Source organism: Xenopus tropicalis, chromosome 9, assembly GCF_000004195.4.
Source record: "Xenopus tropicalis strain Nigerian chromosome 9, UCB_Xtro_10.0, whole genome shotgun sequence".
NCBI lineage: Eukaryota > Metazoa > Chordata > Amphibia > Anura > Pipidae > Xenopus > Xenopus tropicalis.
Genome location: NC_030685.2, coordinates 70,182,712 through 70,207,688, shown reverse-complemented (window position 1 = coordinate 70,207,688; position 24,977 = coordinate 70,182,712). Strand labels below are relative to the sequence as shown.

At 37.0% G+C, this 24,977-nt stretch overlaps 1 protein-coding gene across 2 annotated transcripts in view; it reads left to right on the top strand.

Moving 5' to 3' along the window:
- csrnp3 (cysteine-serine-rich nuclear protein 3) overlaps nucleotides 1-24,977 on the top strand; it is a 98,620-nt gene that overhangs the window by 37,602 nt on the left and 36,041 nt on the right. The window contains exons 1-2 of one of the 2 annotated variants that reach the window (XM_004917703.4): nucleotides 6,908-7,005; nucleotides 7,113-7,233. The exons of the other annotated variant lie outside the window; for it this stretch is intronic. The gene's annotated coding sequence lies outside the window, so the exon portion shown is untranslated. Of the gene's footprint in view, nucleotides 1-6,907; nucleotides 7,006-7,112; nucleotides 7,234-24,977 lie in introns of those variants that run through there. 2 annotated transcript variants of the gene reach the window in all.

The following is a 24,977-nucleotide window of genomic DNA, read 5'->3' as shown; positions in this document are numbered from 1 at the left end:
ATAAATTACTAGTATTGAAGCACGCTCTTGCTCTCCCCCATGGATGCCAATGTGCCAATCCTGCCCTTCTTAAAGAATGGTGGGCAACTTCACCTATTATTGCTGAGGAACCCAGAAGCTATCAAGACCCTGGACCTTTTGGAAGTTCAGGTTCCCACAGTGGGGAGGATCAATAGGCACACCAGACGCCAAGTGCATTGAATGCAAATACCATTTTACACATGCACTACAGAGTGATCCAACCCACTCTGCTAGATGCAACCCAAGATAATTTGCAACTGACAATGTATTTCCTGCTGAAGGCAAAGACCACACTGTGAGTCCCAGGCTGAATGTATTAACAATTGCTTGCTACAACTGTAAATAGGTTGAGAGAGCATACACCAGATACATTTTTTCAGATCAGTGGTATAACTACTCTGCACCGGGAACCCCTCTGCAAAAAAAATCTTAGAAGTGGCCTGGTACAGAGTAGCAAACTCTACCCGTCCCCCTCGCCCAAGTAAAAATCCCTGCCCCCTTCCCACTCACCTACCCGACAGCGGCCCCCGATCTGGACCCCCTGTTCCCCCACCCTCCCTTGACATCTGCTTCCTCTATTGTTATGCTGCTGTTTCAGATCTAACTAACAGATTTCGGTATGATTCAATAAAATCACTAATAGAATAGTGATCACCAATAAAATATCTTAACTAAACATCCACATACAATTTAGGTGCTTAAAGATCTGTGAAACATCCCCTTTAAAGAATAAAATGTACTAAACATACCTGCATAATAAAATATGCTGTGAGTGTATTTACGCCCCCCCTCGTGGTATATGACTTTGACATGACTGATTATAATTGGCTCACTGGAGACTGTATTTATTCTCAGAGGGTATGAAAATGTCACATCCTAGGAAGCATAGGCCAGTAAGGGTATTCCCATCAAGCTGATGAGACTGCTGCCTTAATTAGCTTCATCTTCTATTAGAAAAATAAAAAGATGCTTCTCATTGTGCTGCTCTGGTTTTATTCTGTGTATCAGAGACTTTCCTATTTTTATCTGGAAATATACCTACAGCAGTCACTCTAATGATATACAACATAACCACCATCTATAACAAGAACCCATGTATGCAGCTTTCTTTCATCCCTGAACTACAACTTGCAGCGGCCAAGTCAGCAAATGATGGCAGTTGTACTATAGAATTCTAGCATTGCTTGAACGATGTGCAATAAAGATGCAAGGGCACCTGTGTGAGATGTACAACTTTGCACCATTCTGTGCATTGCATGCATTGCAGGAAATATAAAAAATATGTTACAGCTATGTGCATTGGAATAATCTTTGCTCCGGAAGTGACTTATTTCAATAAATTTAGAATTCTATGTTCTATTGGGTTTGTTTATTGCTGCACAGTTGCAGTCATGACAATTTTGCTGCAGTTGTTGCATGTAAAATTGCCACATTTATGCCCAAAGCCACTACTTGCACCTCTGCATAGATTTGCTTGGTGCTATTGATTCATTTTTATCTTCTCAAAGGAGCTGCTGACAGTGGGCCTATTGATGCAGGGGAACCCTGGAGCTACTGTGACTAGGGATGCACAGAATCCAGGATTCAGTTCGGTATTCGGCAAAGGTTTAGCCTTTTTCAGCAGGATTTGGATTTGGCCAAATCCAAGTGTCTGGCCGAACCAAATCTGAATCCTTCAAATCACGTGAGTTGTGGGTCCTCCAGGTTCCCCACAGAAGCCTGTGTCAGTAGACCACAGTGACCATCTGCCTAAATAATCAGAAGCAGATGTCATTTTCTTGTCAAGTACTGCAACTGACACCAAAGATTTTCAATTCTGGTTCATTTCTGGCAAAGCCCACATTCGAGTGTGCTCATTTAAGGGTACAGGTATTGGACCCCTTATACGGAAACCCATTATCCAGAAAGTTCTGAATTACGGAAAGGTCATCTCCCATAGACTCCATTTTAATCAAATAATTCACATTCACGTTTTCTATGTAATAATAAAACAGTACCTGTACTTGATCCCAACTAAGATATAATTACCCATTATTGAGGGCAGAACAGCCCTATTGGGTTTATTTAATTGTTAAATGATTCCCTTTTCTCTGTAATAATAAAACAGTACCTGTACTTGATCCCAACTAAGATATAATTACCCCTTATTGGGGGCAGAACAGCCCTATTGGGTTTATTTAATGGTTAAATGATTCCCTTTTCTCTGTAATAATAAAACAGTACCTGTACTTGATCCCAACTAAGATATAATTACCCCTTATTGGGGGCAGAACAGCCCTATTGGGTTTATTTAATGGTTAAATGATTCCCTTTTCTCTGTAATAATAAAACAGTACCTGTACTTGATCCCAACTAAGATATAATTACCCCTTATTGGGGGCAGAACAGCCCTATTGGGTTTATTTAATGGTTAAATGATTCCCTTTTCTCTGTAATAATAAAACAGTACCTGTACTTGATCCCAACTAAGATATAATTACCCCTTATTGGGGGCAGAACAGCCCTATTGGGTTTATTTAATGGTTAAATGATTCCCTTTTCTCTGTAATAATAAAACAGTACCTGTACTTGATCCCAACTAAGATATAATTACCCCTTATTGGGGGCAGAACAATCCTATTGGGTTTATTTCATGGTTAAATGATTCCCTTTTCTCTGTAATAATAAAACAGTACATGTACTTGATCCCAACTAAGATATAATTACCCCTTATTGGGGGCAGAACAGCCCTATTGGGTTTATTTAATGGTTAAATGATTCCCTTTTCTTTGTAATAATAAAACAGTACCTGTACTTGATCCCAACTAAGATATAATTACCCCTTATTGGGGGCAGAACAGCCCTATTGGGTTTATTTAATGGTTAAATGATTCCCTTTTCTCTGTAATAATAAAACAGTACCTGTACTTGATCCCAACTAAGATATAATTACCCCTTATTGGGGGCAGAACAGCCCTATTGGGTTTATTTAATGGTTAAATGATTCCCTTTTCTCTGTAATAATAAAACAGTACCTGTACTTGATCCCAACTAAGATATAATTAATCCTTTTTGGAGCCAAAACAACCCTATTGGTTTTAATTACTGTTTAAATAATTTTTTTAGCAGACTTAAGGTAGATCCGAATTATGGAAAGTACCCTTATCCGGAAAACCCCAGGTCCCGAGCATTCTGGATAACAGGTCCCATACCTGTATCAACCGCAATGGCGTCAGGTATATTGCCACCTCATGATTACACTAAATTTGTGAAGCAAAACCCTGCAATGTGGGTAACTTGCATCTAAAATTGCACTTATTGAAATTGCATACTGCACTTGTGGTCACAAATGGCCACAGCTATAAATACTTTGATCTTCTTCTAAATGGCTGAGATTTCTCTGCACAGAAAGGGATTTGCAATGGAACCTGAGCTGCACTGTAAATTCTGGGTGGGTGGGAAGGCAATTTCAAAACCTCTGCCCCTATGTGATCTTACATTTTTATTTGTTCAACTCCTCCCTTCCTTCCCCCCTTCCCTCCCCCAGGACCCTCTTTGCTCCTCTGCTCATTGGTGAATTCATTTGCATCTGTAATTACGTTTTTTTTCATCCACTTTGGAGAACTAGGGGGCGCAGTGGGACACTTTAATAGAGGGTTTCGATTTCCTTTAGCACAATGCAATGTCCAAAACTACCAACAATAAACCTTTATTACAGATTAAATAAAAAAAAAAAAAACACACACACACCAAGTGGATGTCATTTTCGAGACTGTTGCAGTGTAATTAATGCTATTTAACAGGGGACTGAGAGATGAGATTGCACACAGGAAGATGCCCAGTACTGATACAAGGGAAGCAGGTGTGCCTTTCTTGGTATTTAAGACAACAAAGAGATCTATTCATAGCTACAGGGAGAATGCTGGAGAAGAATCACACTCTGGGAGGATTAATAACTGCTTACTGTGCACGGTTCATGTCTACTACCTTCAACGATCAGCATCCATTTGTTTATTAACCACTGCAGAATGGCATTATGGAGAATTCATTATTACTCTTTGTTTACTGCTTGCATAACTTTTTTGGGGATGTTTAAATATAAGGATAGTTCAGAACTGAATCATTTCAATATTAACATGAAATATTTCAGTTGCTGTGAATGGAAGCTGTTAATATGAACACCTTGGGTTGGTCTGTAGAACATGGCTAACATTCTCAACAAGCACTTTGCAGATATGATTGATTCATTTTCTATTAAGCCTATTAACCTTGCTGTTTATTCCCCAGTGGATAGATCCATGTGCTAGTGATAGGTCTGTAATATCAGATACAAATACAGAGTACATAGGCACATGGAGATTATACAAGGGCATTGGGAGAATAGGAAAATTATAGCTAATTTGTCCTGAGTTTACTCACTGCAAGACCTATTATCCAGAATGGTCAGGACCTGGGGTCTTCTGGATAGGTGATCTTTCCATAATTTGGATCTCCATTCCTCGTGTCTGCTCAAAAACATAAAACGTGAGATTGTGTTGTTACCAATAAGGATTAATTACATCTTGGTTGGGATCAAGTACAGGTACTGTTTTATTATTACAGAAAAAAGGGAATCATTTAACCATTAAATAAACCCAATAGGGCTGTTCTGCCCCCAATAAGGGGTAATTATATCTTAGTTGGGATCAAGTACAGGTTCTGTTTTATTATTACAGAGAAAAGGGAATCATTTTAACAATTAAATAAACCCAATAGGGCTGTTCTGCCCCCAATAAGGGGTAATTATATCTTAGTTGGGATCAAGTACAGGTACTGTTTTATTATTACAGAGAAAAGGGAATAATTTAATAATAAAACAGTACCTGTACTTGATCCCAACTAAGATATAATTACCCCTTATTGGGGGCAGAACAGCCCTATTGGGTTTATTTAATGGTTAAATGATTCCCTTTTCTCTGTAATAATAAAACAGTACCTGTACTTGATCCCAACTAAGATATAATTACCCCTTATTGGGGGCAGAACAATCCTATTGGGTTTATTTCATGGTTAAATGATTCCCTTTTTTCTGTAATAATAAAACAGTACCTGTACTTGATCCCAACTAAGATATAATTACCCCTTATTGGGGGCAGAACAGCCCTATTGGGTTTATTTCATGTTTAATTGATTTTTTAGTAGACTTAAGGTATGGAGATCCAAATTATAAAAAAAACCCTTATCCGAAAACCCCCAGATCCCAAGCATTCTGGATAACAGGTCCCATAACCATATATATAATGCCTACAAATATCCACTTTTTTCAAATTAACTTTTATTACAGAATAGGCAAACATGGTGGGTGGGCATGGTTTCCCCTCCCCCACCCCACCTCCCACAACTTCAAACTCTGTCAACAGCCCCTGCAGTATTTTCCCTGTATAGAAAGCTAATTATCTGTAACAGATTCATTTTTTTTCTTTCTTTTTTTTAATTATTATTTAATTCAAGCATTTTAAAAATCCTAATTCCATATTTTACTAGCCATTTTAAAATGATGTCCATGACTGAAATGTAACAAAAAAATTTAGTGAAAAAATAAATTTTCCAAAAAAAAAAAAAAATCCCATTATCCAGAGAGTTCTGAATTACGGAAAGGCCATCTCCCAATCTCCCATAGACTCCAATATAAGAAAATAATTCTAATTTTTAAAAATGATTTCCTTTTTCTCTGTAATAATAAAACAGTACCTTGTACTTGATCCCAACTAAGATATAATTACCCCTTATTGGGGCAGAACAGCCCTATTGGGTTTATTTAATGTTAAATGATTCCCTTTTCTCTGGAATAATAAAACAGTACCTGTACTTGATCCCAACTAAGATATAATTAATCCTTATTGGGGGCAGAACAGCCCTATTGGGTTTATTTCATGGTTAAATGATTCCCTTTTCTCTGTAATAATAAAACAGTACCTGTACTTGATCCCAACTAAGATATAATTACCCCTTATTGGGGGCAGAACAGCCCTATTGGGTTTATTTAATGGTTAAATGATTCCCTTTTCTCTGTAATAATAAAACAGTACCTGTACTTGATCCCAACTAAGATATAATTAATCCTTATTGGAGGCAAAACAATCCTATTGGGGTTATTTAATATTTAAAAGATTTTTAGCAGACTTAAGTTATGGAGATCCAAATTACGGAAAGATCCCTTATCCGGAAAACCCCAGGTCCCGAGCATTCTGGATAACAGGTCCCGTACCTGTACACATTTTGTTTATAGCAATACAGGTATGGGACCTGTTATTTAGAATGCTCTGTGTTTTCCGGATAAGGGATCTTTCCGTAATTTGCATCTCCACACTTAGGTCTGCAAAAAATCATTCAAATACTGAATAAACCCAATAGGCTTGTTTTGCCTCCAGTAATGATTAATTATATCTTAATTGGGATTAATTACAAGGTACTGTTTTATTATTACAGAGACAAGGGAAATCATTTTTAAACATTAGAATTATTTGCTTATAATGGAGTCTATGGGAGATGGCCTTTCCGTAATTCAGAACTTTCTGGATAGCGGGTTTCCGGATAAGGGATCCCATACCTGAATTTTAAAAAATGACGTTCTAGGTTATTGCTAACTTCGTTAATACCGTTTATATGAATTAGCAATATGAAATTTGACCAATTTCTCTTAGAACGGTTCATTGCTTTTATTGTCAGTTTTATTCCGCTATTTTGTTAATTGATTGGAAATTCCCACAAGATATTTCTTTTTTTTTTTCTCCTCCAGTGGGAGGAAAAAAAATGTTGTCTGAGGCTTTTTTCGCTGATTTGTAGTGGATTAATGACTTCAAACAGCCGGGTGATTTGTTGCTTCTTTCTCATGTAAGGACTCAGCTGATAAAAATATCCATAGACAGTGAAATCAGTGGTAGGCCTTGGCTTCTCAGACAAGAGTCCCATGTGATCATCATCCAGGCAAGCTCAGTGAGGCTGAGGCAGCTCTGCAAGCAGTAGGTAATGAGTCTTTGTGCTGACTGGAGCTCTTGGCGGTGAACAATAAAGCATATGTTCCTAGCAATAAAACACTGGGCTGGAAAATTTTAAGAATGTTTCATTCACAGGGACGACAAGCAACCGTCAGGGCAATGCTGTGCGTTCAAAACCAGTGATCAGCATTAATCGGATTGTCATTAGAATTTCTGCATATGAAGCTTATGGATTGGCAAACATCATATTGAGCAGGTTAGTTCTTTTCTTAAGGCTTCTGTTATGGTGCTTTTAATCACAAGCGGCTGAAGGGAGATTACCACTGGGAATATGCGGCAGTTTGACATTTAATATTGCTAATAGCAGGCTGTTCCCATTCATTTCTGTGCTAGTGTTGTCTGTTGTCATATGTAACCACATACGATGCATTAAAGGGCCCCTGTAATACAATAAACTACCGGCTAATGCTATATTGAAATGTCAGGAGCATGATGCTAAAGTTAATGAATAATTATCTCCTTTGTTATGTTTCTACGCTACCTGGAATGGTTGACGTTGATCAATGATTTCTAATAATATAAATATATATATTTTTTTATTTTGAAAACCATTTTTGTGATCACAGGCACCCATATTAATGTAACAGACACTGAACAATACATAAGGATTGTCAGTGATATATATTTATTAGATGTACAGAAAGCTTTGCAATTACTGAACTGACACAAAAATCTTATATCACAAGCACAATATTATCCCCAGCCGTTTAATTATTAAAGTGAAATAATTGTATAAATCTGATTAGATTGTGTTATTCAGTATTTGTAAAGTCAGTATTTAGGCAGCTTCTGCTTCAAAATGAGCTGAAAAAAAATGTCTCTTCTGATATACAGTATTTTTGTTTTCCAGTCCAGCTGACTATACAGATCTGTCCCACGTTCATCTGTTTCTTGTGTAGCATTTCATTTGGTTGAGAACAATGAAGTTGAAAATGTTGGTCCAATTAAAAGGCAAAGAATACACTACTAGCATTTATTTATATTTTCCAGAACATGTTTTATGTAGAAAAATGAATTAGTATTATATATATATATATATATATTGTTATTTGTATATATATATATATATATATATATATATATATATATATATGTATTGGTCTATCTATATGTAGTAGTACAGGAATAGGATCCATTATTCTATAACAGGAATAGGATCTATTATTCGGAATGATTGGGGTTTTATGAATAAGGGATTGTAATTTGGATCTCCATACCTTAAGTCTGCTGAAAATCATTTAAACATTAAATAAACCCAATAGGATTGTTTTCCATCCAATAAGGGGTAATTATATATTAGTTGGGATCAAGTACAGGTACTGTTTTATTATTACAGAGAAAAGGGAATCATTTAACCATTAAATAAACCCAATAGGGCTGTTCTGCCCCCAATAAGGGGTAATTATATCTTAGTTGGGATCAAGTACAGGTACTGTTTTATTATTACAGAGAAAAGGGAATCATTTAACCATTAAATAAACCCAATAGGGCTGTTCTGCCCCAATAAGGGGTAATTATATCTTAGTTGGGATCAAGTACAGGCACTGTTTTATTATTACAGAGAAAAGGGAATCATTTAACCATTAAATAAACCCAATAGGGCTGTTTTGTCCCCAATAAGGGGTAATTATATCTTAGTTGGGATCAAGTACAGGTACTGTTTTATTACTACAGAGAAAAGGGAAATAATTTTTCAAAAATTTAATTATTTGCTTAAAATGAACTCGATGTATTCCTTCCTGTAATTTAGAGCTTTCTGAATAAGAGGTTTCCCGGATAAAGAATACCTGTATTATCCAGAAGCATCATAACCATGAAACAAATATACATTTTAAAAAACTGGAAGTATTTGCTTAAAATGTACTCTATGGGAGATGGCTTTCTGTAAATTGGAGATTTCTGGATAATAGGTTTCCGGATAAGGAATCCCATATTTAAAATGAATACATTTTCAGTATCAGTAAATGTTCACTCTATTTGATATACTGCACATCCAGGAACTAATTTTGAATAAAACTAGTACTCATTGCATTTCAGCAGGAATTTCTATTTATTTTCAATCTAAATAAGCCTTTATTCATAGTATTTCATTCACAATGCAACAATGAGAAGTTATGCTGAAATTTTAGAAATTGAATTTAACAAAACTGTTGATTAAAATATCTTTTACTACTTTTCTACAGCAAATAAATAATTCTGCCCCCCCCCTCCCCATGTTTAAGTAGATAAGGCCTATAGCAGTTTTATACAAATGAAACAACATCCAGAGTAGCTGCAGAGAAAGGGGGAGGAGTAATCAAAGCTCAGAGGTTACAAGGCTGAATGAATCTGCTTGATTCTGCAGTTTTCCTCTTTAATTATGTTCTATTTTTTCAGCTCTGCCTCATTTTATATGGCCTATGTTTTTTTAGATAATTATAAAAAAAAAAACCCACTGACTATTGAATATAAAGAGATTTCAATACATTGCTAATAAAAGTTCTAAAAACAAATACAGCAATATTATATTTTATTGTCAGATTTTATTTACAGTTGGATGCAATTATCTCGAAATATAATATTTCTGGTTTCCCGGGGAGCGATCAGCTCATTCTGTATTAAAAATCTCATGCATCAGTCATTACCCCTGGCAATTTGAATGCAGTTTTTTTTTTTTTTGTTCTCTCCTCCTTTAAAGAGAATATGAAAAACAATCTAATAATAAAAGAAAAGCATGACATTAGATTATTTTGATCTGAGGAGAAAATTGCTTTACATCCTTTGAATCAATGGGTTAACACTTCTTGGGTCTTCCATAGACTTTCCCATGATTAAGCGGGCATTTGTATCATATATCATTTTAAATACTTCAAATATAATGACAGGACCATATTTGCAAGCTAAACACTATATATTTGATTTGAAAGTAGTGTTTGACTAGTGATGCTGCTTTATTCAGCTTTATGAATATAGACATTTCATTAGATATATTGATGATGTATTGATTGAGTTTGCACGTCTTTAAATTAAAGGTGAAGTCCTGTGGGGAGTTTAATTCTTTTAAGACACACAGTATGACTTGCCTTGGATAGCAGCATTGCCGTTATGTTACTGTATTCTATGTTCATAGTGATAGGCAGCTGATATAATTGATCCATTTATATAAAAATAGCATAAATGTTGAGTTCTGTATCTCATTCTGTAAAGCTCGCTGTTATTAAAAGGAAAGGATTCCTATATATTCCGGGAAACCGTTCTCTATGTCAGTGTCCAGTTAGAATTCTCAATAGAATGACAATGATAAAGAAGGGAAAGTATAAGGGAAATGTTTTATTGTGATACCACAAGTTCAGGATGAAATATTTGATCAAAATAAGGATATTAAATACAGCAAATGGAAATTTAAATCAGCTCCCTTATTTGTCAGCAATAATGAGGGCAATTTTTAAAAACAAGGTGATTTTAATGACCCCTCGCGTACAGATGCCATTTAACTGCACTGAAATGAGGCTCGAAATCAGAATATTCAAAAGATGACAAATTATGGTGCAATTAAAAAACATGCACTCATTAACATTCCTGAGAACCAGTGCATTATCCAATTGACATTTTGATGAACGGCAAACAGGAAAAAGTGAATTATGGCATGTTTCTTACCATGTATAGGACATTATTTCCACCGCATTGAATGGGATTTAAACCATAGCAAATCATATTATGATATTCAATTGATTTTTCTCCCCTTTTCATGCTTGGATGGTACCCTTTGTCTTCCAGACTGCACTAAATTGATTCAAATATATGATTTTTTAGTTGTTTTTCCTCCCTGGTATATAATTTAACAACAATATACACAGAAAATAGCTTGCAGTCTATTGTTCTTAAGCTATTTTGGTTTAAAATTTGCACTGAAATGGTATAGCTCAGCCAAAGGGCTATGACCCATAGTGAGGTCAGTATTAGGCATTGTCTGGATAGCTGTGGGATTATTGTTACTATGCCAAGAAAAAACAACAGGGTTCTAAAAAGCTAATTAAGGAACTATTCCATTAACTCTTTCACATTCACATAAGGGAGCCATGAATGGGAGCTAGAGGGGCAATTGATGTAATAGTGACTGGCTAACATAAACAAAGGACTAAAATGCCCGTCATGAAATAAAGAACGATTCATTGCCGTAAATTAGATTTGTACCTTTCATAAATAACTCTAAATAACCTCTTGGTATTATGTGTTGTAATTGAATATGTACAGTTCAGTGGCTTAATATAAATTGTTCGTATAAGTTATTGACACGTGCTTAGGTACAGGTATGGGATCCCTTATCCAGAAACCTGTTATCCTAAAAGCTACGAATTATGGGAAGACCATCTCCCATAGAGTCTATTTTAAGCAAATAAATCTAATTTTTAAAAAATATTTCCTTTTGTTGTGATAATAAAACAATACCTTGTACTTGATGGTAACTAAGTTGCATGAATCCATACTGGAGGCAAAACAAGCCTATTGGGTTAATTTAATGCTTTTTTCAAAACGCATCAGTTAATAGAGCTTCTCCAGAAGAATCTGGGAATGGGGCTAGCCATATTCTTCATTTCCCAGGGTGCCACAGCATGTGACCTGTGCTCTGATAAACTTCAGTAGAGATGTAGCGAACGGTTCGCCGGCGAACTAATTCGCGCAAACATCGGGTGTTCGCGAACGCGCAAGTTCGCAAACTTTCCGCGTATGTTCGCAATTTGCGTTCGCCGCGTTTTTTTTCGCTGCGTTTTTTCTCTGCGTTTTTTCTCAGCCTAAAAAAACGCCGCACAACCACACATGGCGTTTTTCAGCCTAGTACTGGTGTAAGCAAATCCCGTTTCCATGGTGCCAATAGCGCGAAATAGCAAAAAATGCCGCGTATTTCCGCTAGGTCTGCCCATTTTTACACAACGCTTTTTCAACAAAGTATTTTTTAGAGAAATTTTTGCCCTTGATCCCCCTCCTGCATGCCCCTGTCCAGGTCGTGGCACCCTTTAAACAAATTTAAAATCAGTTTTCTGGCCAGAAATGGCTTTTCTAGATTTTAAAGTTCGCCTTCCCATTGAAGTCTATGGGGTTCGCAAAGTTCGCGAATATTCGCGCTTTTTGGCGTAAGTTCGCTACATCCCTAAACTTCAGTCACACTTTACTGCTGCGCTGCAAGTTGGAGTGATATCCACCCCTTCCCAGCAGCCGATTAGCAGAACAATGGGAAGGGAGCAAGATAGCAGCTCCCAGTAGGTATCAGAATAGCACTCAATAGTAGGAAATCCAAGGGAAGGCCATTTCCTATGGACTCCATTATGAGCAAATAATTCAAATTTTCAAAAATGATTTCCTTTTTCTCTGTAAGTACCTTGTACTTGATCCCAACTAAGATATAATTACCCCTTATTGGGGGCAGAACAGCCCTATTGGGTTTATTTCATGGTTAAATGATTCCCTCTTCTCTGTAATAATAAAACAGTACCTGTACTTGATCCCAACTAAGATATAATTACCCCTTATTGGGGGCAGAACAGTCCTATTGGGTTTATTTCATGGTTAAATGATTCCCTTTTCTCTGTAATAATAAAACAGTGCCTGTACTTGATCCCAACTAAAATATAATCACCCCTTATTGAAGGCAGAACAATCCTATTGGGCTCATTTAATGTTTAAATTATTTTTTAGTAGACTTAATTATTCAGAAAACCCCAAGCTCCCGAGTTCCCATACCTGTATTTTAAGTTGCATGATAAAAATAAATTCAGGTAAGGGTTCTACTATCTGGAAACCCATTATTCAGAAAGCATTTCAAAATACACGAATGCCATTTTCCATAGATTCCTCTTTATACAAACAATTAATATTGACTGGGTTGTTGGAACTGGAACTGGAAAAATAACCTTTAAGCTATATTTATGAGCCTACCTTTTAAAAAATACTGATATAAAATAGATGCACAATTAATTAATTAGGGTTTTACATAATCCCCCCCACCCCCCATATACCCACAGCCTGTGTTCATTAGTGAGTTCTTGTTTAGCCTGCTCTATTAATCTTGCTGTCTATGGACCCACAATAACGTTGATCATATGAGCAAGTGGATGTTTGAGATTCAGTTCGTTACAGCTAATCTGTCTGAACTCTTTAAGGACAACAGCTTTAATGTCCTAGGGGGCTCTCTGCAGTCATGCCTCCAAAACACAAGCAGAACACCCCTGACAAGTAGAGTATTATCTGTCTCTGCTCATCACTGTTAAAGCAGCTGATCACATGACACTAGCTTCAAAGGGGCCCCTACACATTCAAATAAAAATATTACACTGTTTTGTTTTTATTTTTACATTTAATTTATTTATGTATTTATTTATAGTGTAAAAACATTTTATTTTTTTTACACCTTTTACCTAGAAAAACTGATTTGATGGTGTGTTTTGGCCAGGGTAGATTGTATTATCTACTAATCGTGTTAATAATAGATTCATTATATTTAAGAACAAAATTATATATAATTGTAAAAGCCGGCATCCAAAACTGTTCAGAAGAACAAAGGCAGAAAAGGCAGAATCATATGTGATGTACTGATGGATAAATATCTGGCTCAAATGGCTCACTGCGACCCACCATGATATTCCATTTAAAAAGTCTGATGAATGATGTTGAGCTTATCATATAGAAGGAACACTTTCCTATCTGTAGAGTTATTCATAATTAGAAAACTTTCTAGGTACAGGTATGATATCCCTTATCCAGAAATCCGTTATCCAGAAAGTTCCGAATTACGGAAATGTCATCTCCCATAGACTCCATTATAAGCAAATAATTCTAAAAATGATTTCCTTTTTCTCTGTAATCATGAAACAGTACCTGTATCTGATTCTGGAGAACAATATACAAGGCCGTCTCTCATAGACTCCATTTTAATCAAATAATTATAAGTATTTTTAAAATGAGTTTCTTTGTCTCTGTAATAATAAAACAGTACCTTGTACTCATTCCCAACTAAGATATAATTACCCCTTATTGGGGGCAGAACAGCCCTATTGGGTTTATTTAATGGTTAAATGATTCCCTTTTCTCTGTAATAATAAAACAGTACCTGTACTTGATCCCAACTAAGATATAAAAACCCCTTATTGGGGCCAGAACAATCCTATTGGGTTTATTTAATGGTTAAATGATTCCCTTTTCTCTGTAATAATAAAACAGTACCTGTACTTGATCCCAACTAAGATATAATTACCCCTTATTGGGGGCAGAACAGCCCTATTGGGTTTATTTAATGGTTAAATGATTCCCTTTTCTCTGTAATAATAAAACAGTACCTGTACTTGATCCCAACTAAGATATAATTACCCCTTATTGGGGGCAGAACAGCCCTATTGGGTTTATTTAATGGTTAAATGATTCCCTTTTCTCTGTAATAATAAAACAGTACCTGTACTTGATCCCAACTAAGATATAATTACCCCTTATTGGGGGTAGAACAGCCCTATTGGGTTTATTTAATGGTTAAATGATTCCCTTTTCTCTGTAATAATAAAACAGTACCTGTACTTGATCCCAACTAAGATATAATTACCCCTTATTGGGGGCAGAACAGCCCTATTGGGTTTATTTAAAGGTTAAATGATTCCCTTTTCTCTGTAATAATAAAACAGTACCTGTACTTGATCCCAACTAAGATATAATTACCCCTTATTGGGGGCAGAACAGCCCTATTGGGTTTATTTAATGGTTAAATGATTCCCTTTTCTCTGTAATAATAAAACAGTACCTGTACTTGATCCCAACTGAGATATAATGAATCCTTATTGGAGGCAAAACAAGCCATTGGGTTTATTCAATATGTAAATGATTTTTAGTAGACTTAAGTTATGAGATCCAAATCCAAATTACGGAAAGATCCCTTATCCAAAAAACCCTAGGTCCCGAGCATTCTGGATAACAGGTCCCATAACTGTAATACAATTAAAGGTGCAGTGTGTGGTACAGGTCTATGAACCCAGAGCATTCAATCAAAAGGCAGCTGCCTGAAAACCATCTCTTCAACCAGAAATCTCTGCGTCACTTTATGTCCAGGTTCAAGTTAATGCATTTTTGCCAACAAAAAGGTGTCTTTTAACAAAGCACTTTTTTCATTGACACCCTGATTGAAATAGAGAGGTCTAAACCATAAATCTTGTATCATCAAGTTATTTTTCCAGGACTGTAGGTCTGTGGGGGCAGATGAGCCTCTGGAGTAGCCTTGATCTCTAGTTATGGCTGAGAGTAAAAGAGTAAAGGTGGCCACATCCAAAAATGTACATGTAATAATCCAGAAAATCCTGTGTCCTTACTTTCATGAAATGAACTTCTAGGGAACAATGTTTCGCAGTCAGGTAGTACCATTGTTCCTTAAGAGTTTGTGGAATACAATTTTTCATTTAACAGATTGGAATTGTGAGATTATCCATCCACTTCACAAAAGTAAGGAAACAGGATTTTCTGGATTGTACACTTTTGGATATGCTGGACTCTATATGTACATTTTGGACACTTGGATGTGCTGGACATCTCATGGACTTTTACTCCTTTATCACTGATGATACTAAGGGGTGGAATTAATGGGTTGTGTTTCAAAGGTCAATATGTTCCTGTTTGTTGATACACTTGAGAAAGGGCCAGGGTCTGACTGGGCCGGCGGGACACTGGGAAAAACCCAGTGGGCTCCAGCCTTTGTGGGCCCTGCCAGCCCAGAACCGAACCCTGCTGGCCACTCCCGGACCCCCCCCCCCCTTGGGGGGGTGTAGGGGCCCTGCACCACCCCCCGTTGGACCCTGTAAAGGGCATGTAAGGCCTTAAACATTTTGTGTTTTTGGTAGTCAGCAATAAAGCATTTTACAGCAGTAATTCAGCATTTGAGTGCTCTCCTCTTCTTTTAATTCATTGAGAAGACAAAGCTAATAGAAAACAAGGATGTCGGCTAAGTGTCTGGTCCATTAGGCAGCTGTGCGTCATTCCTTGTGCATTGTCCCTTAGCATCCAATGGCATCTGATCCTGACTGCCACAAACTGTATTCAGAGATCGGCTTTGGTTTGCAAATGAAAATCTCCTGCCTTACAAAGGTTGACTCCCAGACCCTCCCATTGATATGCAAATGAAAATCAGCAAATTAAACCAAGACTTGGGAAGCTCAGCCAGTGTCCATCATAGTCAGAAGGTTTTCTAAATGAGTTACTAAGGGGAAAAACCTACAACAAGTACTCAGAAGCGCTACAGCTCTCCCTGACCGTTGCTTACTGTAATGGGAAGGGAATGGATACATAACTTATTTTAAAAAAAACTGTACATAAAAGAAATGTGCTGAGTTCACCATCTCCATTTAACTGAGCTTTGTCATCTAAAGCTGGAGAAAAAAGACTGAGAACCAATTATTTATATAATCAATGTATTGACTGTTTTCTATGGGTTCTGCTTTACTTGGCATAATGGATGAAGCTTCTAATACCTTCAGTTCTCCAGTACATTGTGAGAATATAATCATGCAAAATACAACACAAGATGCTTTTACAAACTACTATAATCTACTGGGCCATAAAATTAGAAGATGCTAAAGCCGTGAACATACAGTATTTGCCACAGTGCTGATTGTAAAAACGGAGAGATTGATATGTTCATGTCAAAGGAAAATAGTACATTTCTGGCCAAATTCTTTCTGTGACATTAACATTTTCCTCTATGGTATGAACTGGTGATGGATTGTTTTAAAAGGTAACATTCAGCCTGTTTATGCAAGAAAGGGTTGATTTCATTGCAAAAATTTAAATTATTTCAGAAGGAGCGTTCAGGGCCCAATGGGGCTGGGGGTGCAGGGCCCAAAGGGGCTGCTGACTCAGGGGCCCCTGAACCCCCCACGAAGCCCCCACCATGGCCTTGACACACACCCCAAAAGGGGCCCCCACCACATGTCCGACCCCCTCCCCTAAGCATGCATAATTTAAACTTATGGGGGAGCCTGGCAGCTCAGGGGAGTGACCAGCAGGGATCGGGTCAGGGCCAGTGGGGCCCAGTCCCCGGGTGGCCCAGTCCGACCCTGAGAGAGTTACACTTGGCCAACGAGCAGGGCTTTGCCACTGCCTGGAGCAATGAAATTACAGTAGATTGGAAGCTCAATGGGACAAAGATTCACTGACTCTGTGACATTTTATATACTGCTATGAGTAAAGGTATTAGCAATTTATATAGGGAATAATAATATAAGGATACTAGTAATCACTGAGAAGTGCTTTCATAGAGATCTTAAACTCCAAATACTTGTATCACATGAATCACTACAAATGATTTAGGTAATGAGTCATGTGACTGAAGTGAAATCACAAGGCACCAATTATAAGTTTATGTTTTACAGATTTTTCAAGGCTTTTGCTTCGAATGTAGCAAGTAAAGTACCCCCTATTGTAAAATATCAGGAAGTCACTAGGAGTTCCATAACATATAACAAGCATGGATTTCCAAGGTGACTTCTTATATCCTTATACTGTACAACAGGGGTTCTTTATTATAATACACAAGTCACAGTATGTCATGTGACAGAAATGACATCACTAAACACTGATTATAGTTGATGACCTCATTAACCACCATTTATAAGGATATAATTTACAGGATATTTATGGCTCTTGTGTATTATAGGAAAATACATACTGAATTATATAAAGTGTAATGCAAAACAAATGATGTTTGATTCAAGTAACATTTCTTATTACATATAATTTCTAGGGGGACAAATCTTTTATGGCAGAAATATGCAAACAATGTGTAATATTTAATGTATTGGGTTACATTATTTATTGGAGTATTGGATTTATATTATTTATACATAGATATATACATTTCCTAATTCACAACGTAAAACCTCTTGTTCCTTCCGGGCACTGTGTCAGAATATTAGGCAGTAGCCCCTATTGATAGAAGTAATAATTGCTTTAATGATAGTGGAAACAAAATGTTTTTTTTTTCTTTTTTCCTCCATATTCTTGTAATGATTTCACAAACTAGAAAAAAAATGGTCTGGGATCACACAATCCTATTGGAAACAATGAATTCCAGACTTTTGCTCTTTAACAAATACAACTGAGTTATACGTGACCGAAAGAGGTTTTATTTAAAGGGGACCTGTCACCCTAAGAAAAAAATCCAAATTATTTAAGATTGTGTTAGTTGAACAAAATAAACTTCACTTACACTATATAAATAATATAAATCTTATTTCCTTCAGTCTTGGAATTACACAGTTTTAGCAAGCAGGCAGGCGCCATTTTGTGGACACTATTATTAAGGCAAGCTCTGCATTATCCTCCAGGGGGAGATAGGAAACAGCTTCACAATCTAGAAAAGAATCATCTGGGAACGCATGATCCCATTGCAAGTACTTAGGAAGCATGGATGAGCCCAAAGTACAGAACAGCTTGCCCAAGTTAATGGCATAGACAGTTAATTGAACTGTGGCAATCATTTTGACATCAGTGGCTTTGTTTGGTTTTGTGAAGAAACCTCTGGTAAATTACGACAAGCCAATTACCTGGCTATGTGCATGGTCATCATTGGTCATTGGTCATCATTAGTAGCAGTTTATATGCATGTCTATTTATAAGAATGTACATATGACACTAAGGTACAACTGCCAACCCAGCCAGCCTCCGAATGCTGTCTTTTAACTTACTGCACTGCATCTCCCAGACTGCTATACACTAGCAAGGTGCTAAATGAGTGGATCTTTACTGTAAGGGGCATATTTATTATGCTGTGTAAAAAACGGCGAGAAAATTTGCCACACATCGCTAGGCTTCGCCATGTAAAAACAGCATAAAATTGGCGTAATTTATTTATGTGTTTTTTCTTCCACTGGAACTTATAGAAAATAATGGCGTACTATCCGGCGTTCAGACGGCGATCTTTTCCATTTATTTTACACAGCTTTTTACTCCGTTTTTCCGGTGAATTAGTTTTACACAGCATAATAAATACCACCTTAAGTGTACAGTAGGAGCTGAGTCAGCAGCTTTTATGAGCCCCAGTCTAAATTAGTTTATTATTTGATTTTCAAAAACTACTATTTAATAAATAAAGCGCTGTGTAAATTGATGGCGCAATATGAATAATAATACATTTTAAAATCCCAAGAGACAACGACGATATCAACCCATTAATGCAGTCTTCTCTTGATAGGTATGTAGAGGTATGGGACCTGTTATCCAGAATGCTCGGGACCTGGGTTTTTCCGGTTAAGGGATCTTTCTGTAATTTGGATCTCCATAGCTTAAGTCTGCTAAAAATCATTTAAATATTGAATAAACCCCATAGGCTTGTTTTGTCGTTAATTATATCTTAGTTGGTATCAAGTACAGGTACTGTTTTATTATTACAGAGAAAAGGGAATCATTTAACCATTAAATAAACCCAATAGGGCTGTTCTGCCCCCAATAAGGGGTAATTATATCTTAGTTGGGATCAAGTACAGGTACTGTTTTATTATTACAGAGAAAAGGGAATCATTTAACCATGAAATAAACCCAATAGGACTGTTCTGCCTCCAATAAGGGGTAATTATATCTTAGTTGGGATCAAGTACAGGTACTGTTTTATTATTACAGAGAAAAGGGAATCATTTAACCATGAAATAAACCCAATAGGGCTGTTCTGCCTCCAATAAGGGGTAATTATATCTTAGTTGGGATCAAGTACAGGTACTGTTTTATTATTACAGAGAAAGGGGAATCATTTAACCATTAAATAAACCCAATAGGGCTGTTCTGCCTCCAATAAGGGGTAATTATATCTTAGTTGGGATCAAGTACAGGTACTGTTTTATTATTACAGAGAAAAGGGAATCATTTAACCATTAAATAAACCCAATAGGGCTGTTCTGCCTCCAATAAGGGGTAATTATATCTTAGTTGGGATCAAGTACAGGTACTGTTTTATTATTACAGAGAAAAGGGAATCATTTAACCATTAAATAAACCCAATAGGACTGTTCTGCCCCCAATAAGGGGTAATTATATCTTAGTTGGGATCAAGTACAGGTACTGTTTTATTATTACAGAGAAAAAGAAAATACATTTTAAAAATTTAAATAATTTGCTTATAATGGAGTCTATGGGAGATTCCGTAATTCAGAACTTTCTGGATAACAGGTTTCCGGATAAGGGATCCCATACCTGTATACTGTATGGACCTCTTATGATCTGATAAAAAACAGCCCGATCTGGCCAAAAATTTGGATAGCCACATATGTATTTTGTTTTATGTATTTTGTATTTTGTAATTTTGTATTCTGTAAGATTGTACAGCACTGCGTACCCTTGTGGCGCTTTATAAATAAAGTTATACATACATACATTCATAATTTGCACTTTTGGCTACCATGGCAAACAAACAGTACCTATCACTAGTGTAGGTACTGGATGTGAATAATGAACAGTTGTTCACATTTGTATACATGTTGTGCATCCCTTATCCATCTGATACTTACTTTACCGTACACTGTCTATCCCTGCACTGCAGTCAATTAAATCTACAAACTGTCAAGTTCTAAAAGGCCACAAAATGCAGTACGTACACATCTCTCCAGCGAAAATAGTTGCTAATCTTCTAATCAGCTTCTTCAAACATTGATTTGGTGTAATAATAATTTCAGGCTTACAATCAATGAAAGTGATAATCATCTTAAAATTATCCTTATTTTTGAACATAGGATTTAACTGTGTTTTTTTGCTGTCATATTTCTAAACTTGCTATTTTGATTTTCTATCTGCCTTGGCTATTGTTTGTTCATTTAGGGGGGCCAACTGTATGAAACCAAGAAAAGATTGTCAAATGTAAATAATAAGAGCAGGTTTTGATAACAGGTTTCATTGTGTATGTGCAGTGTTGCTTTAAGAACCATACCAACAGTTGGATTATAAATCCCATAACGAATATCCTTTTATAATATACTGTAATGCTGCAGAATGCAGGGGGTTGTGATCTAAGAATATTTTGCTATGGAAGGTGTACATTCCCATTTCTCCAGGGTCAGCCATTAGTCAAACCCAGTGATCCCCAATCAGTGGCTCGTGATATTGATCACCATCCCCTTTGATGTTGCTCTTAGTGGCCTCAAATTAGGTACAGGTATAGACTCCTTATCCAGAATGCTCGGGATCAAGGGTATTCCGGATAAGGGGTCTTTCCGTAATTTGGATCTCCATACCTTAAGTCTACTAAAAAATCAATAAAACATTAATTAAACCCAATAGGATTGTTTTACATCCAATAAGGATTATTTATATCTTAGTTGGGATCAAGTACAGGTACTGTTTTATTATTACAGAGAAAAAGGGAATCATTTAACCATTAAATAAACCCAATAGGGCTGTTCTGCCCCCAATAAGGGGTAATTATATCTTAGTTGGGATCAAGTACAGGTACTGTTTTATTATTACAGAGAAAAGGGAATCATTTAACCATTAAATAAACCCAATAGGGCTGTTCTGCCCCCAATAAGGAGTAATTATATCTTAGTTGGGATCAAGTACAGGTACTGTTTTATTATTACAGAGAAAAAGGATATCAGTTTTAAAATTCTGAATTATTTGATTAAAATGGAGTCTATGGCAGACAGGCTTTCTGTAATTCAGGTCTTTCTGGAAAGAGGGTTTCAGGATAAGGGATCCCATACCTGTACTTGTTTTTACATTTATGGCTTAGAGGCAACTTTTGGAAGCAAAGGGACACAGTTTTACTCCAAGCAGAACATTCTGCAAGGTATCAGTCCACATGGGGCTACCAAATAGCCAATCACAGTCCTTATTTGGCCTCTTTTGTGTGGCTCACCAACACCTTTTATATCTCAGTGTGGCTGTGTAAGTAAAAAATGTTTTGGATCCCTGGTTTAACCAATGCTTTTCAAGAAGTCCACTCCCAAGTGTTTATCTGTTTATCTGCTATATTTTTATCTGTCTTGGCAAAATAATTCACTCATCACTAATAATTACAGCAGTAGATGACTCTGTAATGTGATATTCTACCTAGTAATATCATAGTAATAAATATCATAGTAATAAATAAGATTGCGTGCCATGTAGGAAGGAGGTCCCTGCCAAAAACCACTGATACCTGTTTATATTATTTAAACACTGACCCAATTACAAAAGTTCCTTTTTTGTACTGATGTTCTGTACTGCTCCATGCATTACAAATGTTATATAAACCCACATAGCTCCTTGGAACCTTTGAATTTGGATGTAAATCTATGTAAAATAAACTCCTGATACATTTATCAAAAACTATTTTGCTCACTCCAATGATCTCCAGATTAAAAACTCTATACAAAAAGGGGGAAAATGCATACCTGTATGTATAACATACTGCACAAGTTCTATAAAAAGCTATTTCAGATTAATTAAGAGGCCCTGTTCCATTGTTGCTCGTTAATAACTCAGCAATTATAAAACACTGCTGCCAACAGAATTAGTGAATGTTTCAGGCCCATCTAGCATTTATGGTTTGGCAGGATCTGTTCTCAGCTGGTGGAGGAACTGAGCCAGAGCTAAAGCACAAGTTTGGTTTATTGACTTACCTTTGAAAGTTCAGCAAAATGAACCCATTGAGTGTCTCACAAGGGCTAATTGTAGCTTTTCCCAAGAAGAACCAGAGTGAATTTGAGAGAGACCATGCAATTATATGATAAAGAAGAAGGCATTCTACCTAAGAAAGGGAAAACAATCCCATGAATGCAGATTAATACTAATGTAATATTTATCATGACACTTTGAAAGATAGCAATATTGCTCAGCCCCATCTGGACCAATGCTGATGCCCAGAATGTCTGGAGAGTTAGACTTTGAGCCATGCTGAGGGGATTACAGCATTTCATGTGTTGCTCGTGGAAAGAAGAGAGAGGAGAACCAGAAGGCCAACCATAAGCTACAGCGAGTGCGTTCTCCTCCAGGATACGCACACATCTGTCGTGGCACAGAAGGAACTAATTGCGCTCTTTTTCCTATTAATCTGTAGCAGCGGAATGGAAAAGGTGTTTCTGAGGGCACAGGTTTTGGCATTGGCTGCAGTGGTGTTTCTTAGGTGTATTTATGAAAAGGGCTGCAAACCTCCTGGTCTTTGAATAAAATGCCCTATTTGTCATTTAACTCAAATGCCATACTATTTTCAGTTTGTTGGGAGGCCCATGAATCCCCCATGGTACCACATGTTTCTTATCCAATAGCAGAAATAACATTGATGATTCAGTGAGGGAAGGGTGATGTCCACCCTTTAGGATGATCAGTAAATTATTTGTGAAGAAAAGACTTTAAAAGTAAGTGGAGATGGGATCTTTTATCCGAAAATCCATTATCCAGAAAGCTCAGAATTATGGGAAGACCATCTCCCATGGCCTCCATTTTAATCAAATTCACATTTTCAAAAATGATTTCCTTTCTCTCTGAAATAATAACATATAACCTTGTACTTGATCCCAACTAAGATATAATGAATCCTTATTGGAGGCAGAACAGTCCTATTGGGTTTAATTCATATTTAAATGATTATTTAGTAGATGTATGGTATGGAGATCCAAATTATGAAAAGGCCCCTCATATGGAAAACCAGTGAGGTTGCGGAATGTCCTTCGGAGTGATGGCAGATTATGTTAATGCCTTTAGGAGGGGCTTGAACAAGCAAAATATCCAAGGCTATTGTGATGCTAAAATCTACTATTAGTATTGATGTTGGTATATATGGTTTATGTATGTGGTTGAATATATAGGTCAGTATGGGTCTGTATGTGAGTGGATAGATAGGTCAGTATGGGTCTGTATGTGAGTGAATAGATAGGTCAGTATGGGTCTGTATGTGAGTGGATAGATAGGTCAGTATGGGTCTGTATGTGAGTGTATAGATAGGTCAGTATGGGTCTGTATGTGAGTGCATAGATAGGTCAGTATGGGTCTGTATGTGAGTGGATAGATAGGTCAGTGTGGGTCTGTATGTGAGTGGATAGATAGGTCAGTATTGGTCTGTATGTGAGTGTATAGATAGGTCAGTATGGGTCTGTATGTGAGTGTATAGATAGGTCAGTATGGGTCTGTATGTGAGTGTATAGATAGGTCAGTATGGGTCTGTATGTGAGTGGATAGATAGGTCAGTATTGGTCTGTATGTGAGTGTATAGATAGGTCAGTATGGGTCTGTATGTGAGTGGATAGATAGGTCAGTATAGGTCTGTATGTGAGTGGATAGATAGGTCAGTGTGGGTCTGTATGTGAGTGGATAGATAGGTCAGTGTGGGTCTGTATGTGAGTGTATAGATAGGTCAGTATGGGTCTGTATGTGAGTGGATAGATAGGTCAGTATGGGTCTGTATGTGAGTGGATAGATAGGTCAGTATGGGTCTGTATGTGAGTGGATAGATAGGTCAGTATGGGTCTGTATGTGAGTGGATAGATAGGTCAGTATGGGTCTGTATGTGAGTGGATAGATAGGTCAGTATGGGTCTGTATGTGAGTGTATAGATAGGTCAGTATGGGTCTGTATGTGAGTGGATAGATAGGTCAGTATGGGTCTGTATGTGAGTGTATAGATAGGTCAGTATGGGTCTGTATGTGAGTGGATAGATAGGTCAGTATGGGTCTGTATGTGAGTGGATAGGTCAGTGTGGGTCTGTATGTGAGTGGATAGATAGGTCAGTGTGGGTCTGTATGTGAGTGGATAGATAGGTCAGTGTGGGTCTGTATGTGAGTGGATAGATAGGTCAGTGTGGGTCTGTATGTGAGTGGATAGATAGGTCAGTATGGGTCTGTATGTGAGTGGATAGATAGGTCAGTATGGGTCTGTATGTGAGTGGATAGATAGGTCAGTGTGGGTCTGTATGTGAGTGGATAGATAGGTCAGTATGGGTCTGTATGTGAGTGGATAGATAGGTCAGTATGGGTC